The sequence below is a fragment of the Streptopelia decaocto genome, assembly GCF_964273445.1.
Source record: "Streptopelia decaocto genome assembly, chromosome: 1".
In the NCBI taxonomy this organism is placed as follows: domain Eukaryota; kingdom Metazoa; phylum Chordata; class Aves; order Columbiformes; family Columbidae; genus Streptopelia; species Streptopelia decaocto.
In genome coordinates this window covers 166,657,158-166,673,318 of record NC_138663.1, presented here as the reverse complement: position 1 = coordinate 166,673,318, position 16,161 = coordinate 166,657,158, and positions in this window count along the sequence as shown.

The window sequence follows — 16,161 nt, the reverse complement described above, 5'->3', positions numbered from 1 at the left end:
ATCCTCCCCTTGTTGAAGAATTCCTTGGATTCCAGATTCCTTCGTCCAATCCTTTGTGGGGTTTTGGTTTGGTTTGTTTTTTGTGGTGTGTGGTTTGTTTTTGTTGTTGCTCTTGTTGTTGTTTTGTTTTGCTTTTGTTTGTTTGTTTGTTTGTTTGTTTGTTTGTTTTTCCAGACAAATAACAGAGTATGACAGGGCTCTGCCATCACAAAGTTTCATTTCTGTCAAGACTCATGTATTTGTCTCATCGCTGCAGCACACAGGGCACATGCAGAAAAGTTCATTTGATTAGGGCACTTCGACTTTAAGATTTTTCTTGGGGTGTGTCCTGGTTTCGTTAAAAAAACAAGTTGCTCTTTTAGTAAATTTGCCTGTCAGCTAAAGTCTTCATATTAGCTGCATTTTCCTGGAGAACCAGATACATGTTTCGGTAAACATAGCAATGGAATGCGAAGTTATTGATAAGCATGGATGGACATCTTGCGAGAGGGGAAACGAGAAACAGGTGACCAAAAATTGACCAACTAAGTAACCCATCCCATTCACGTGATACTTCATATTAAAGTGGGAGATCACGAGGATCTCGTCCTTTTTCCTTTTTTTGTCCTTTCTGCTTATGGACAACATTAGGAGAGGATCTTGCTAGTCGTCCCTGCGAACTGAGGCCTAGTGAGAGACTGAATCCAGCTCCGGTTGGCTGCAGAGTCCAATCCAGGACTTTGGGTGCCGGCTCTGCAGTTGCTGAGACTTTCAAGATTGGTTTTGTATATTTTGTATTATTTTCTCTATTCTTATTAGTAGCATTAGTAAAACATTTTTAATTTTTCCAACTCTCTTCTCTCTGTCCTTCTTTTCCTTCTGATTGCCTGTCCTGAGTGGGAAGGGGGAGAGGGAGGGTCAGAAGGGGGAAGTGGGGGGGCTGTAGAGGAGGTTAACAATACATCTGCCAGGGTCTTATTGTCACCCCACAATCTAAACCCTCAACAGGGTGAAATTCAGATACAAGACAAGCTAGTAATAGCTGTTTCAGGAGAGAAAAAAATTCTGATTGGGCAGGAGTGGAAAGACAGACCATTTCTATCAGTCTATTCCTTTTTGGAAGTACCCAAATAAATGTCTCTGAGAAGACTGAATATCTCTCATGTCTTTGACCAAAGTCCATATAATGTGTTTAGATACGGAGAAATTACTTAGCTAATTTAGTAGTCTCTCTAGTCTCTCTTTTTATCCATATTTCATGGTACCCTGAAAGTATTTTATGAAATAAAAATAGTTTAGAAAGCAGAGACCATCAGTACATTTTGTTCACATAGCTTCCATGATGTATAAATTATTGTATATGAATCCATAAAAAATATACTCTGAGAATGAACAGATTAATGAGAGAAGACTTGTTTCTCTAAGCCAGGTCCATGCAAATCTGGGTTTCCTTTCCTTTCTAACCACTCTGTATCTAGAGTTTGGAGGCTGAGGCTGAAGCCTGCAAGAAACTTAAAACATTACGAAGTGAAATAAATGGGTCTCTTCCAAATGGTTCCCAGATGATGCCAAGTGGAGGAAGATTTATGTATATGTTGTATAAATATTTAATGATATGGCCAAAAACCTACTGCCACTTAGCAAAAAGACATTTATCATTCCTGTGAAATATGACTTTTTAGCCAATAAGACTAAAGTATGTTAATGACCTCGAGTGAATTGTGTTGTTAGTCATTAAAAATGTTCTGACTTCTGATTGGCTGAGTCACCTCTGAGATCATAGTCCCACCGTCACCCGTAAGTTATTGTGTAACAGCTGAGAAAGAGGTCTGAAGCATTAAAAAAAAAAAAAAAAAACAAAAAAACAAACAACAAACCAAACCAAAACAAAAAAACCTATGAAATTTATTAGAGGCGTGAAACAGAACAAAGGTATATTTTATGTGTGATTTCAGAAGAGCAATTCTCTTGAATTTTTTGATGAAAGCAAAAAATGTTTCATATGGCTAGGTGAGAACTTACAGAGAACTCACAAACACTCTGACACTTAAGTTTGAAGGAAATTTCCGTAATCTATTTAGAAAAGTCCGTTTTGTACTGAACTGACCTTAGTCCTTATAACATGTTGAAGTGTTGATAAACTTTCTTTCCACAAAGTGTTTGATTTCAATGCCTTTTCAGGTCCATTGAAATCTAGGAATAATGAATAAGCCCCTAAATGGGGAAAAACGTGGCTATTCGGTTAAATCCATGTTGTTCAGGTGGGCATAGAGTGGACTTTAAACTGTTACTTTGAGCTGATATTATTTCTAGTAATTCAGCTGGTTCCTCAAAAGCTAAATTATGCCAAAGTCCCATACCTGTACTGACCTTTTTTTTTTTTTTTTTTTAATTGGGGTGTATATTCAAAACACCTGGCAAAGCAGGAAAAAAAGAGTGTCATACTTCCCATCCTCTGAAACAACAATGCAGACACATCAACCCCAGCATGGCAAAGTGCCACTGGAGATATCTAGGTGATGGTATCCATTGCTTACATGCTGTGTGGGATTGAGTTCATCAGGTCTGCTGACACTGTTTGCCACACTCACTGCAGATACACTCACCTTGTTCAGGATGCTGCCTTCTCCTCCTTGCCCATTTCCACATTCTACATGACAGACAGCTTCAGGAAATTTGGCCCAGTGAAAACCAAGTAATTGAGAACTATTTGAATTTCCAAGACTTGGATCTTCTCAGTTGTGAGCAGCAGTTTTTATTATTTTGTTTCTACAATACCCATGTCCATCAAAAGAAGTATTAACTGTAGGTGACACCTTAATATTCCATATGATTTTGTGGTCTGTCCTTTAGAAAGATCTACTTCTGTTTTTAACTTTCCAGCTCACTGCCATTCAGACGATAGATTGCTTGGCAAGTTGTCTCGAACACTCAGGACATTAACAAATTCTAATTGGCTATGTAATAGGAGCAGACAGCATGTACAATGTTAAACCACTTCTGAACCACCTATTTTCTGTATGCAAATCAGACAGAAACAAATGTTTGGCCCCAGCTGGGTGAAATGTCCCATTTAGAATTCTTTTCCTCTTCTTTGTTCTTTGATGTTCTGCAAATGAGCTTTAGAACTCTGCTCTTCACACAATTCAATTTTACAGGCCCATTATCTGAGATATAATGTGGAGGTTAAATATATCAGGGCAGCCATTATGTGAAAATAATTAACAGTAATGAATAATGCACTAATTCCACTGATGAGAGATGGTTATATGTGTAATGAAGTGTTGGGGCAGCCCTGACAAATGAAATTAAAATATTTAAACACTGTTTTATGATATTACTTTGCTCATATAATTTCCTTTACCTACAATGAGCCACTTCGATTATCGTCATTATCTTGACAGCTCTGAAGGATGAAATAGTGCAGGTTAATGTGACAGCGATTAGTCAGAGAGAAAATCCATCACATAAAGCAGAACAGAGTGAGGGAGAAAGGTTTCTATACTTTCCCGTTTCAAACATGAGAAGAATGATACCATCAACATCACTTCAATATTAAATGGATAGAATTATCTTGTCATTCATTTACAGCCTCTGAAGAACTACCTATTTGTACCTGCAAAGGAAAGGTCAGGCTTTCTTAATCATCCATAAAAATATGTTGATGGATTCCTTATTTCAGTAATGGTGGCAGAAACAGAGGCAGGAAACAAGCGAGGAAATTTAAAAGGAAAGCACTCTAGGTTTTGTATTTAAATCTTTTCACAGTTTTATATTTTTAAGTTTTACTTCGCTCAGTCCCATCTTCATAAAATGCATAATATAATATGAAATAAAGTGAGACACTGAAATACTTTTTTGAATTTTCTTCAAATACTGTTCAAATAGAAACATGGACTGTCTATTGAACAGTTACTCCTCACTTTGGGGTTTTTTTTTTTTTTTGGTATGAATTTGCTATGAATACACACAAAACCTAAAAGTATTCATATAGACACCAAAAGTTAGGCTAAAGTCAGATTCAACATTATACTTACTTTATTTTCAAAAGTACCGAGCACACACTGCTTCCAGATATACCAATAGACCAGCAGGACCAGGCTGTAGGAAATAAGTTGGATTTTAAGGATCAGGCAGCCAGGTAGGGAACACACGGGCAGTTAGGTACTCACAGCAAGGAACCTCAGAAGAGAAACAACCAAAAAGATGTCCAAACTAACCTGGGGAGAAGTGCAAAGGAGCATGTGGAGATCAGTCATTTAAACTGACAGATCAGAGGCATGCATGTCTAGAGCATCAATACAACCAAAAAAACCCAACTGATTTTCTTTTCCTAGATGAGAAACACATTGGTGACTCCAGTGGTTAATGCATCCAGTTGGGATGCTGTTTCACAGTCCTTGTTCAGATAGAGAGCAGCAGAGACTTGAATCCCTTACTCTCAAAAGAAAACCGAGATTTAATTTTTCATACAATCCTTTGTAGAAGCACAGAAAAACACCAGCTCTCACTAGCACGGACATTTCCCTCAGGTACAACCCATTCAGGTTCAATTTCTTTCTGTAAAACTCTTGGGGATCAGTTTCCTCTTTGAGGGGAATCATGCCAGCTTGAGAGATGAGTGAACAAGGAAGGTGTAGTAGGGTAGGTGGAGGAATCACTCTTTTGAAGTACCACATAAGGGTCTCAGAGACACCTACCAAAAATGCTTGAACTGTTAGTGGTGTCTTTGGCAATTGCAGAAAAAGTAGCGATTAGAGCACTCAGGACCCTGTCTGATGGAATGGCATCTTAACAGTGGATTTTCTTAACAACATGAATGATGACTTTGACAGTTGTGATATTTTTATTTGGGTGTCTAAATACAGCTTTTACACTTCTAACTTTTGCTGTCTGTCCTGAAAAATGCAAACTTAACTTACAGACAAACAAACAAAAATGTGTAAAGTTAGCAAAATGAAGCCTTTCCTGTTCATGCAAGCCATTATAATTGTAGTTGTTCTTACTACGTCATTCTAATTGTCATTATTGCTGTTGTTATTATTATTAACCATATATTATGGTAGTGCAAATACAAAAAGGTAAAAAGTGTCCCTTCACTTTGTGTGTCTAGTGTTCAAAGCACTGCACAGATACAGAGTTGCAGATAATCCAAGTGCTGAAGAGCTTGAAATTTAAATAGGCAAGGCAGACAAAGGCTGTGTGTACACTCATTTTACTCAAGTGGCAAGAACAATGCGGTGGCACCAAATGTCATATGTTAGTTCCACGATGCAATGGTGGCAGTGGGAGGGAAGTGACATGCAGAAGTGCAGGACATGCAGATACTGCTCAGCATCGTTATCTATCTTGCAGGGCGGCAATCACGTCTTGAAGGCAGACCCTTTACTGAGACAGTACAGAAAAGCAGTGCCTCAGAGGAAGCTCTTGAAAATGAACTTTGCAAGGTATAGCATAGCGTGGCATCATTTTGTGTGCACAAAAACACTTAAGATGGATTGCACACAATCTAGCAAACCCTTTTGTTCTTATCTAAATATGATGGAAATGTATGTCTCTGTCATACTCAGTTAAGAATATGACTTTTACCTACACTGAAAGGTAGATGTGGTAATTTGTAATTTACTGTTCTCCAGGACAGTTTGCAGTGTCTTTACGCAGAGCAATTGAACCACTTCAGAAAGTAGATCTAAAAGGTAAGCAAGTCACAAATCCTACTCCCAACCAGCCAGCTAAAACAGAGCAAGTGAGAGGTTTGAAAACTGAGGAAGACAGACAATAAAAGGTGAAATACATCAAATTAAAAGGCATATTTTCAGCATCTTTCTGGGTACCGAGTTTCAGCTCCATTAAACTGAATGAGAGTGCACACAGTATAAGTTGGCATGAGCAGGGAGGGCAGAGTCTCCCTCCAGGGACAGGCAGGGACCATACAGCACCTCTGCTTGCAGCACCCAGGTCTGTTCCTGTATGGTTTAGGTTTACGCACTGGGAAACTAGGAAACACAAGTCCAGAATAAAACTTCTTGTTTGCAAACTGGGCTCTATACAAGAGATGCATAAGGGACCTTTTGAGCTAATGCGCTTATAAAAAACTCATTCAAATTTCAGTGGTTCTTCCATTTTGCTACTTTTAAAATACAATTTACTTCATTTATCGGACAATGAAGTGCCTCTGTAATAAATCTAACATTAAAAAATCATTTCCAGCAAATTACTCCAATAAAATCAATGAAGGTCAGGCTCGGCTGTAGAAACAAATAAATTACCTGCTATTGATAGGGTAGGCAGACTTAATTGTCATTTAGAAAGGCTAAAAGGGATAAAGAAATCTAATAGAAGGAACACATTTATACAGCAAAAATGAGAAAACAGCAAAAGTTTTACCCTGACAGCTCCCATCCATAGGATTGACTCAGTCCCTGAGCAGCAGAGGCAGTTGCTTTAACTCTCAGTAGGACACTGGTATGTGCTTTGGATCTGTCAATATTTACCTGCTTCTGTGTTGACTTGTGATCTTTTTACCTTTCATATATTGAAACCTCCAAACTGGATTTCTGGTAATAGGAAATGAAGAATTGATAGAATTGAACAATCCCATCCTTAGATATTTTTTCAGCCAGGTTAAAAGCAGTTTGACCCAATTCAGGCTTCGTAGTAATTCCAGTATTCAAGAAACATAAAGCTGGGCATTTGCTAGTGGGATTTGCCATTCTCTGATAACAAAGTGGTGATTTTATACTTAAGATCCTATTTTTAAAACAACTTTCTATTTCTTTATTTTAAAAGTTGTCCAATTGTTGCTGTGAAAAATCCAAAAATGGCATTAACTTATGTATTTCCATTGCAGCAGTGTGCTCTTTCAGTTTTCAGCATTTTTTCTTTGTAAGCACTTTATTTTTTTTTCTTTTTTGTGCTTGTGTGTATCTAGAGCTCCTAATCAGGGAAAACAAAAGAAGACCAAAATGTTGGAATGTCCATATGTTGAATGTTCAATTTTCCCTGAACTCTTATTGGAGGAAATTTAAATTAATCTCCTTGCAAGTGTGAATCCTGCTGTGGACTGCAAAGCAATGCTATATCCAGTGACATTACTGGATATAAGGACATATTCAGCAGGGAAGGTTTTAAAAATTCCTGTGATGAATACAGAATGCACTGGGAATGAGCCATTTCCAAGACTCTGCAGAACAGAACCCCATCTCTCTTGATGTGGAAGCTCCATTAACTTCAAGAGAGCAGAGGACCTTATAGTCAGCAATTCTGCTTATCAACACTTCTAACAGGACAAGAATTTCTACTGTGTTTATTCTAAAAAAAAAAAAAAAGTTCAAAGTGAATTCAATTTTGAGTAATATTAATATTACAATGGGGAAAGCAAAAACCAATAAATGTCGGACAACCAAATACAATGAAAAGTAAAGGATTTTATGGCTGCAGCTGTTTGGTCAAGAGATGAGTGCAGTAACATCAACATGTGGCTGCTGCAATGATTGCAGTGAGTAATATATTTAAATCTGCATCTATTGGCAGCTTACTGGAGTATAGAAGTGGGCTGGACACATCTTTGGAACAATTTACTCCTGGAAACACTGCAAATTTTGGCCACATGAAGAATGGGCAGTCTAGAAGGATGTTCAAGACCCAGCAAACACTGAAAAATCCTTAGGAAAGAGGCACACCTGGCTCTTTGCACTATTGAAGCAAACTGCTAAAGTCTCGTACTAATGAACAACACGACCAGCCTCTGACTGGAAACCTCAAGTCTTGGAACTAGCTCTTTTCCTTTATTTTTGGAGTCACAGAACTGTTTCTCTCACAGTTAGATGACCACACATCTGTCTTTCTTCAGCACCACATGGATTCAATGACGATGTAAGTTTCTTTGTCTCAGGGCATTCTGTTAATGCCTCCTCATTCTATTCAGCAGCAGATTTAGAAGCATTGCATCAATAACAAACAGATATCTGCTGCTTGTTTGTATTTCTCCTTCCAAAAAAAAAGAGAAAAAAATCTCAGATTACAGTCTTTCTTTCTTTCTTTCTTTCTTTCTTTCTTTCTTTCTTTCTATCCCTCAAATTAATTAAAATTTTGGATGTGCTAACATAATACAAGCACATGTTCTACAGCTGATATAATCTATGCTGCAGCAGAGGTATAAAAACATTTAGAGTACCTATATCTCCCTGACTGTTTTGGCCAGATCAGTTCTCCTGTAAGACTAATCAGAGATTACCGAACAGTCCTACAGTCTAGGTCTATTAGCAGAGAGTCTGCAGCTAAAATGCATTAGTTGTCACCCCTTCTTTATTGAGTGCTTTTCTTTATCTTGCTTTTAAAGAATTATTGCAAAATAGAAACTTCAGTACATGGGTTTTATCCAGTATCAGTCTGGGCCATTGGAAAGATATTCACCCACATGTGTGGGCTCCAGCCTTTGTCTTTATTTAGTGAAGATATGTAATTAAATATACGTATAGCTTCATTTATTTCCATATTCTCCACTGCTTTCAACAGTCTTTCTTGGGTGGTTGGCGCTTTCGTACAGCAAATTTATTTAGGACTTGCTGGTAAAATTTACAGCTCACTTACACTGGAAACAGCTGCCTTTGTAAAGGAAGGGGATGGATAGAATTTGAAGCAAATGAAAACAAGAGAGGATGGGGATATCTTTTGTCCCTAATTCCTTCCTTCCTTCCTTCCTTCCTTCCTTCCTTCCTTCCTTCCTTCCTTCCTTCCTTCCTTCCTTCCTTCCTTCCTTCCCTCCCTCCCTCCCTCCCTCCGTCCCTCCCTCCCTCTGTCCCTCCCTCCTTCTTCTGCTCTGCAGCAAAGGTTGTGAGGCAGTTCACAGAGTATTATACTTTGGTGAAGGTGCTGAGCATAGTAAGCATCTGAGAGTACTCCAGAGCTGTCATGGTATAAGGAACAGATAAGGTATTATGGTGAGAGTGTTACCTGGATGGAAGATTATTCTAGTAGAAAGGTATGGGGCACACAGAAAAGAATCCAATGGAAAATAAACTCATTAATTCCACTATTGATAGAACAATTTGTTTTCTTTTATGTATGTATGTTAGGAGCGAAGACTCTGATTGTACCAAAAAAGTATGTTCTATTAGAGCAGAAAGTTGTTCCCATAGTGAATTAGTGCAGCACTTTACAAATATGCTTGCCCCATGGGCCCACCAAAAGCATTGAGTTCACTCCCACAGGTCAAAAATACCAGCAGTGCAATAAAATTTGCTGTACAAGGAGGAATAGTGTGTGTATTGATTTGTGCACTCATTGCCAATACTGTTGTGTGATCAGTAAAAACAGCAGACACCTCTTTAGCAACAGGCAAATGCCTTCCACTTAGTAAACATGAATAACCAATAACACATTGTGCCTGTGACCTATAGTATAATCCCTCTGGCCAGCAGACTTGGAGGCAGAGCCTGACCCCTAAATAGTGCATTCCTTAAAGAGAAATGAACTACAGGGACTACTGCAGCAAATACAAAACAGGAGATATCCACTCCTAGTTCACAAGACCATGGACCTTCAGGACCTAAAAGGGGCCCATAAGAAAGATGAGGACAGACTTTTTAGTGGGACCCATTGTGATAGAACAAGGGGTAGTGGTTTTAAACTAAAGGAAGGGAGATTCAGGCTAGACATGAGGAAGAAATTTCTTACAGTGAGGGTCATGAAACACTGGCACAGGTTGCCCAGAAGGGTGGTAGATGCCCCATCCCTGGAGACATTCAAGGCCAGGCTGGACAGGACTCTTAGCAACCTGATCTAGTTGTAGATGTCCCTGCTCATTGCAGGGTGGTTGGACTAGGTGAATATTTAAGGTTCCTTCAAATCCAAACTATTCTATGATTCTATGATTCTGTTCTATGATTCAATTCTATGACTTTTCTATGATTATTCTCAGTCCCAGCAAAGATTTTCTCTGCAGCTGCTCTTTCTGGCTTTTCAGGGGGTGAATGACTGCTGAGAGCAACTGACTGATTTCCCTTTTTCAGATAAAATTATGTTTAAAAACATTGAATGAAATAAAGCTGTTGTCACTCCATGCAAACAGAAGGGAGGATATAATTTTCATCTGGCTCTGCATGTCTACTCTGTAGGTGTCTACAAAGAAGGGTCTAAACAAGTTATTCTAGGGCATTGCTGGTCTGACCTAAGCTAGATGTATACTTTAGTGTGAAAGGAATCTCACCCTAGAGGTGATTTTTTTGTTCCTTTTCATTTGCTCTAGGAAGGATTATTCAGATGTAGAAGTATGTGGTTAATTAGATGAATCCCATCCAAGTTTGCCAAATTGTTCTTGCTGTCTGTCTGTCTGCCTCTCCTACTGTCATGCACCTTCTATTTCAGCTATTAGCAGATATTAAAAAATAAATAACATCTGGAGAAGGAGTAGTCATTATTCACCATATATATATATCAGTGTCATTTCAGTATTTTCAGTTATTCTTTGCTGTGGTAGCTCTTAATAATGCCTTCCCATGTAGTTAGGTTAAACAGTGTAGAAACAGAAATTAAATATCAAACTTGATTTTTCTTTACAATAGTTCTGGAGTCATACTAATGGGAAAAGAGCAAGAATTAAACAGATTTGCTACACTGACAGTCATATCAAAGGTGAAATATATTGTGTGCATAGCTTTAATCAGAATACTGGACATTTTAAGAGTTCATTTGTTCTATCTAATCTTCCGGATAACAGAATGATGATTATACAGAGAAGTAGGGTTTGGTCTTTCACATCATAGTTGTGCTGGAAAACAGAAAAACAGCATTAATATCTATTGTAAAATAGCAGTGCTTAGGTGAAAAAAATTCAAAAGTGTGGAATTAAATCAGTAGGCAAAAGCAATGCATGAAGTTATAAACTTAACATTTGTGTCTTATAGATATTCAGTAAAATAGCTTTGTATTTTCTGTTCTACAGCAAGGGACAAATCTTGATATAAGAGCTGAAATTCTTAAGTATATTTGACAATATAAAACATGAACTGTAAGGACTCCTAAAACATGATAACTCTTCTAAACCAGTGCAGAAATCAATAGAAAAGGGAAATAACTGACTGATACCTGTGATTGCAATTGTAGAATTTCTTTTTGATGCCCTGGATTTCGCTCTTCCTCCTTTGCACTTTCAAGTCTGCATTTGATAGGAAAAGAATATTTTTTACCTCTTTGCACCAAAGGCCTGAAGTTCCTATATTAATTGAAACAATGACAGATCAGGTACAAAGTAGTCTTGGATTAATAATTTGTTACAAAACAATGTATATAATGAATATAACTTTGTTTGTTTGGCTTTTGTTTGTTTTAACTCATGCCCTCACCATATCAAAACTATTTGCAAGTTGATCCAATTTTGAATTTAGGTACTACTACTAAAAAAGTATTATGGATTATTCAGGGTTGATCAGTGAATGAGGAATTTATCATTTCTGTACTCTAAACAAATCCATTTAAAAGGCCATTTTTGCAATAAGAAGCAAAAATGAAACAAGAGTTTTGCTTTGTAAAAGTGTATCAGCAGAAATTTCTAAATTGAATGTTTATGAAAGATTTATTTTTAAATTTCCCAAAAGACGTTAGGCATGTGAGTTTAATTTTCATCACCCTTTAGCACTCATGAGAGAACAACTTATTCAAACACAGAAACACGGAAAAAACAGGTACAAATATGACAAACTAAATGACTTCTGAATTTAGAATGTATGTTTTAGAATAGATATTTTAGAGTATTAATCATGATATTTAAGTAGTGTGTGTGGTATATTATGCAAATGTAACAGATTCTCTCTGTATTATAAACAATTCAGTTGAGGGAACATGTCTTTTTTTTGACAAAATATGCAAAATGTATTTTGATAACATTAAGATAACAGTGTACACAGTTATACAATTATATAGAAGATAGATATCATTATAATACCACTTTGGATTGTGGTTAATTTGCACCACAGTTTTAAATTTTCAAGACTACTTCTTGCTTTTTTAATGTGTGAGTCACCACAACAAAGAACAATTTGACAGTAACAAATCAAATTGGTACTCCTGAATACACTTTGTCTTTGTGGTACCTGTAATTCTATAATATTTTATCCACATAGAGAGTGCATACTCCTTTTCATGGAATTAAGTGTTTGACCGGAGATCTGGCAGTCATGCCAGCACTGCTGTTCTTAAAGTGTTTTGTCAATCTCATAAGAGTTTTTCTTAAAGCCCCAGTTTCAGAAGCTTTTAGATGGGAATCTTCATATTCCTTTTCTAACCTTAATATTTGCCTAATTCTACATTTATATAGAAAAGTATGAATTTGAGACCCTTGAAGGTTCAAAAACCAAGTAGGTGAACAGAAAGAAAATAAATTTATCATTTTGTTCTGGTTTGTACTAAGTGGATATTTCAGCGACATTTGTGCTTTTAATAAAATGGTGTGAATCAAGTTTTTTAAAACATTTTTATCCTTTATACTGATATATGTTATTTTTATTTGGTATATCCCATATAAAAAAATTACCCTTTAAATGGTCAGAATAAAGAGAATAATTATGAAAATCAGCAACACATTAGTATATGAAAAGTATAAGGTGTACTTTCCATATGCAGATATGACTATGTGCCAAAGGCTTACTTTTGAAAACAAATTATTTTCCTGACTTCTAAATGTTGGTTGTACTTTTATCACAAACATTTACTTTTGTTTTACAAATAGTATTACAATTTGGTGCTACATTGCAATGAAATCGGAATCTTCTCTCCCATAGTTTTCATTAATTTTCTGGAGGTTGGTCTCATGACCCAGCTGTGGTTTGCACTCTGGAGACCTCTCACAGATTTCCCTGTGTTTTTTCTCAACTGTCAAAGTGTTAGGCACACCCATAATATCAAGAAAACTTATTGGTGCATACTAGTTTCAGTAATACATGATCAATTAATAAACCATGGAGTCCAACAGCTTTGTGCACAGAAATACAGTAATCCTTCACAGGCCAAAAAAAGAGTTAATTGAATGTAAAATATATTAATTCTTTCCTGTATTCACTTAATCACTGCTTCCCCTCCGACTGGCAAATATGCTTAAGACTTTCATATCTGAAATTTTTTATCACAACTGATATGCTTCCGTTACATTTTACACCCTTCTCAGGGAAGATATCTCAAATTCACACTGTTCACACTTCCTTTAGGCTTGTAATATAACTCAGGAGTTAAAATTAAAAATTGAAATCTTTCTTAAAAGTAATTAGTAGACTTGTTGCATCAAAAAGCTCTATTACACACAAACAGACATATGTACACAGAATTAAATGATGGTCAGGATAAGATGAAGCACAGACTATTACTGATCCCTTACCAACAGGTATGCAGAAATGAGTTACACTGCAGCTATCAGTATTGCTACGTACAACAAATTACAGGACAGTCAGGGAAATTTACCACAAAATGGAAAGTAATTTAGGTGAACAGAGCAACTGTGACATCTAAAGGCTTCTCAATGATTGGAATAAAAAAATAACCTGATACATATTTAGTAAGATGGATATAACAGACGGCAACCTGTGCACCAGAGTTTTCTAAATAGGTATGTCTAATTGCATTTTGCTGTTACATGGGCTTCCCTCTGCAGAAAAAAAAATGGAGCTAATTTCATAAGAAAAAGTGACTTTGTCTTGGAACACTCTTAAATCTGTTTTCAGTAACTTAAACATCATGAAGTCACAAGCACTACAAACCTTATTGTAGGATTACCTTGATTAAGGCACAAAACGTTAAAAGCAAATTACTATGAAAGTATGAAACAATTTGCCCTTAATGTTTCAGTCATATCTGTAAAAAATATGACTTAAATCTAGTTTTATTAATAATACATATTTTAATTAAACGGCTAGAGGTGCATCTAGGAGGAAAAATTGAATCTTCACTGAATTTCACATACTTGTATGATTCATGGGCAGTAAATATGCAAAGCTTTATGCCCATAAGGCAATCAAACTGCAAAGCTGATATGCATGTTTTTATCTGAAAGAATGAAGTCTAGTAAGGCTTAGAAATAAAAATAAAAACAATGGCAATAATAACAACAATAAATGCTCCAAAAATTAATCTATTTTTGTAAGCCTAATGCATTTCTAGATACAATCCTCACTTTTGCCAGCTGCATGATGTTGAAGCCATATTTATTGTTGTTTCCATTAATGTCATTACACAAGGTTTGCCTGTGTGGGTACACATATACACATATAATATCACAGCTTCAGCAATAAAACCATAGGATAAAAATTATCATGCATAGCATGATAGTAGCATAGTAGCATAGTAGCATAGTAGCATAGCATGAAATGCTTTCATTGCCAGCTGTTTGAGGATTGAGCAGTTCTGCAGTCTGCCGATCTACTAACAAAGTCTCTCTCCATTTGCATCAAGATTGCTTTTAAAGTTCTGACTCTGCATGCTTAGTTTGCTTTATCTTTTCTTCAGCTACCACCCCACACTTCATCAAACATTTGGCTCAGTTATATCTAATGACAACCATGTCGTGCACACCACCAACACCTCTCACCTGATGGTGTCGAAACACAAAAGCAAACACTAAGTGATTACTATGTACAACGTTCCTCTGAGGTAACTCTGTGATGGCAAATTGCCACCTCTTCTTGAGCGGAGCACAGCAATGACTCATAGCACCCTGCAGTAGCACAGTGCAGTAAATGGTTGCACATTAAGGATATCAGACTTTGCTGAAAGTTTAAAAACTTGGTTTTAAGGTTTCAAACACTTTTGTAATGACAGAAGAAAGAAAAAGGAAAGAAAAGGAAAGAAAAGGAAAAGAAAAGGAAAAGGAAAAGGAAAGGAAAGGAAAGGAAAGGAAAGAAAGGAAAGGAAAGGAAAGGAAAGGAAAGGAAAGGAAAGGAAAGGAAAGGAAAGGAAAGGAAAGGAAAGGAAAGGAAAGGAAAGGAAAGGAAAGGAAAGGAAAGGAAAGGAAAGGAAAGGAAAGGAAAGGAAAGGAAAGGAAAGGAAAGGAAAGGAAAGGAAAGGAAAGGAAAGGAAAGGAAAGGAAAGGAAAGGAAAGGAAAGGAAAGGAAAGGAAAGGAAAGGAAAGAAAGGAAAGGAAAGGAAAGGAAAGGAAAGGAAAGGAAAGGAAAGGAAAGGAAAGGAAAGGAAAGGAAAGGAAAGGAAAGGAAAGGAAAGGAAAGGAAAGGAAAGGAAAGGAAAGGAAAGGAAAGGAAAGGAAAGGAAAGGAAGGAAAGGAAAGGAAGGAAAGAAAGAAAAGAAAAGAAAAGAAAAGAAAAGAAAAGAAAAGAAAAGAAAAGAAAAGAAAAGAAAAGAAAAGAAAAGAAAAGAAAAGAAAGAAAAGAAAAGAAAGAAAGTTATTCCATTTAAAATGTCTTGTTTAGTGACCACTTATAAAAGTTTGATCACCAGAGTGATGAGTGAGGCTTAGTTCTTCTGAACAGAGGTTCTTCCTAGATTTCCTTAGATCTGCCAAGACAGCATTTTAGTTGCTAAAAGTTTTCTTGAATCCTGCACACCGTCTGAAAAATATTACTGACTTACGGATAATTCTGACATATAGGAACCCATCAGCATTTACACTTGTTGATATTTGTGCTACTGAGCTGGACCGCTTTGCTTCAAGTACGAAGAGTTTAATGAGAAATATGAAGAAGACTGTCACATGAAAAAGCGAGAGGACTAAAATAGTCAAGAAGAAATACTGAAGAGAAGGATGTATCAGTCCTGAAAAATTCATGCTTAATTCAAAGGTGAGAAGAGATCTATTTCTATTCCTTATTTATAATCCAGGGCTCTCAATTTGGCTGAGGCACCAATTCAGTCATTTTTGGAAGAAAACCAAGGTGAAATTATACTATCTTATTCTATGGTTCAGAGATAGTCACGTCCATATTCTTTCTCTGATCAGAACGAGTAATTTCGATCCAATTTTCCCCTCCTCTATAAGGGACCACTGTATGCACCGGTATGGCATATTTTCAGATATTTTCTCTCCATTTCACCTCTTCAACTTGTCTTAACTCATCTCTTATACAGAAGTTCACTGTTCTGGGGGCAGATTACAGTTCCTACAGTTGAATGTTTGAACCAGCAATTAAAGTTATAGAAATAAAAATATGAACCCCCCCATATGAAGGCTGCATTTAAAACCAA